Genomic DNA, 2,759 nt, shown 5'->3' with positions numbered 1-2,759 from the left:
GAGAGACAGAGAGAGACAGAGAGACAGAGACAGAGAGAGACAGAAAGATAGAGAGAAGGAGAGAGAAGATTTCCTGCAAGAAAGGGGTCCAGAAAGATATCCTGGAAGAACATCTGAAGCCAAGAGAGCCAGACCTATTCAAAAATTCAAGTATCTCATGCATTGTTCCACAGAGGTAACCAGATCAACTTAGAGGATAAGAATTGATCAATGACTACCCAATTATTATATTGTAAGCTAATTAAACCTTAATTTCATTCATTTTGGAGCTAGGTGTGAACAAAGAAAAACTGCCACTTTTAAAACTACTTTTAGATTTGATTACATAGCTAAAGCTAGGCACCATGGACTGTTCTCTTCTTTGGCCACTGACTCATTCCTGAAATTAAATACCAGTGTCCTATCCTTCAATCCCTTCAACATTCCCCACCTACCAACACTCAAAGCCAACCTGGACTACAGGTTCAATGGCCCCACTGCAAAACTCCATGAACATTCTCTGTCTCACTCCAGTGGTTGTCTCCTCCCCAGCTCTTGTCCTGAAGCCAAATTCTGGGCCTTTGCGCTTTGCAATAAACACTCACACCATTGCCATCCTCTCCCTCCTTGTTCCACACTTTCCAGGCTTATCCCTTGCCTTTCTTAGGAAGATATTCCATAGGATCTACCAACAATTCTGGGCAAACATGTTCCCTTGTCTGCCAGATATCACCTTCATTTATCCTGCTGGGTGTGGTTTCCAGTTTATTACAACAGTTTTCTCTTTGTAGGAAGATGTCAGCCATGTTTAGATCTCTGATTATATTGAATGACCTGCCTAAGTTCAAACCAGTCTGACACCGCACTTATTTCCACCCTCACCCATAATCAGAACACATGAACAGTTCTTGAGTTCCCTTCTAATTCAAACCTTAACTTGTTGCTTCCATTACTTCTCCTTTTCCCATCTTTCTACTCATACCACTATACACTATTCTCTAATATAAAGAAATATCATTTTCAAAACTACCATGCTCTTTTCTTCTACATAGTCAACAGGTTGCACGATACCCCTATATACTTTCTTGTCCTTCATCCCCTACTGTTAGTGCACTCACTCACTATCTAAATTTATTGAACCTTTTATGTCCTTCTTTCATCAATCCCATATTATGGGATATTACCTCTCATTACCTTTCTACATCCCATAAAACTCTACTATACTCAAAATCCCCTCTTCCTAGATCTTGAAGCCCATATAAACCTGTCCCTTAATCAGCTCAAATATCTTAACCCATCTTTCAAACTCTTTCATCTCAACTGTTTATATACCCCATGTCTTTTCAATAAAATATTCATCTTGTCAGTGAAAACCTAGCTGGACTTTCTGCCTGGTTCTACATCTTTATGACATTAACACTGCCTTTTCCCTCTCCTGCCTAGGGCCCAACTCATACTCTTCTTTCAACTATCCTTGACAACAATACTCCTAAATACCTCTAGAGTCTCATTCTCAACATCTTTTTGTTTCACTTGAACAAATCTTGATACTCACCAATCATGGCAACTAACCTGATCTCCGTTTTTTCCAGAGATTAAAGATAGCCCCCATCATTCTAGCTAATGAACTTCAATTTTCATTGTTCATCCCTATGTAGATGATTTTCTCCTTGAAGTCCTTCCCTTTCCAATAGCCAATCTGACACTTTACTCACTCAATTTCTTCAGGTCCATGGTTACTGTTTTTACCTTCCAATGTTAAACTCTCCTCTCCATAAGTCACCTGGAAATCTCTCTCATCCCAAACCAAAAAAAACAAAACAAAACAAAACAAAACAAAACAAAACAAAAACAAAAAACAACAACAACAACAAAAAAACATCACTTTAAACCACCTTGCTTATTTTTGTGCTTTATTTCCTCTTTCTCAAAAAAAAAAAAAAAAAATCCGAAGTGCTTTCCTTTTCAGTGATATCTAATTTTCTCTACACATGGGTCCTGTGTAGTCCCTTGAAGGATATCTTCTATGCCAAGATGTTTCTAAATCTTTTTTTATTTATTAGATATTCTCTCCATTTACATTTCTGCTGCTATCCTAAAAGTCCCCCATACCCTCCACCCAACTACCCTACCCCCCCCCACTCCCACTTCTTAGCCCTGTACTGGGGCATATAAAGTTTGCAAAACCAAGGTTCCTCTCATTCCAATGATGGGCAACTAGGCCATTTTCTGATACATATGCAGCTAGAGACACAAGCTCCAGTGGGTACTGGTTAGTTCATATTGTTGTTCCTCCTATAGGGTTGCAGACCCCTTTAGCTCCTTGGGTATTTTCTCTAGCTTCTCTATTGGGGGGCCTGTGATCCATTACCAATAGCTGACTTTGAGCATCCACTTCTGTGTTTGCTAGGCCACAGCATAGCCTCACAAGAGATAGTTATATCAGGGTCCTTTCAGCAACATCTTGCTGGTGCATGCAATGGTGCCAGCATTTGGAGGCTGATTATGGGATGGATCCCTGGGTATGGCAGTCTCTAGATGGTCCATCCTTTTACCTCAGCTCCAAATTTTGTCTCTGTAACTCTTTCCATGGGTATTTTGTTACCAATTCTAAGAAGGGGCAAAGTGTCCACACTTTGGTCTTCATTCTTCTTGAGTTTCATGTGTTTTGCAAATTGTATCTTGTATCTTGGGTATTCTACGTTTCTGGGCTAATATCCACTTATCAGTGAGTACATATCATGTGAGTTCTTTTGTGATTGGGTTATCTCACTCAGGAT

The sequence above is a fragment of the Mus caroli genome, unplaced genomic scaffold (genome assembly GCF_900094665.2).
Source record: "Mus caroli unplaced genomic scaffold, CAROLI_EIJ_v1.1 scaffold_5487_U2_1, whole genome shotgun sequence".
NCBI lineage: Eukaryota > Metazoa > Chordata > Mammalia > Rodentia > Muridae > Mus > Mus caroli.
This window is presented reverse-complemented; position numbering follows the sequence as displayed.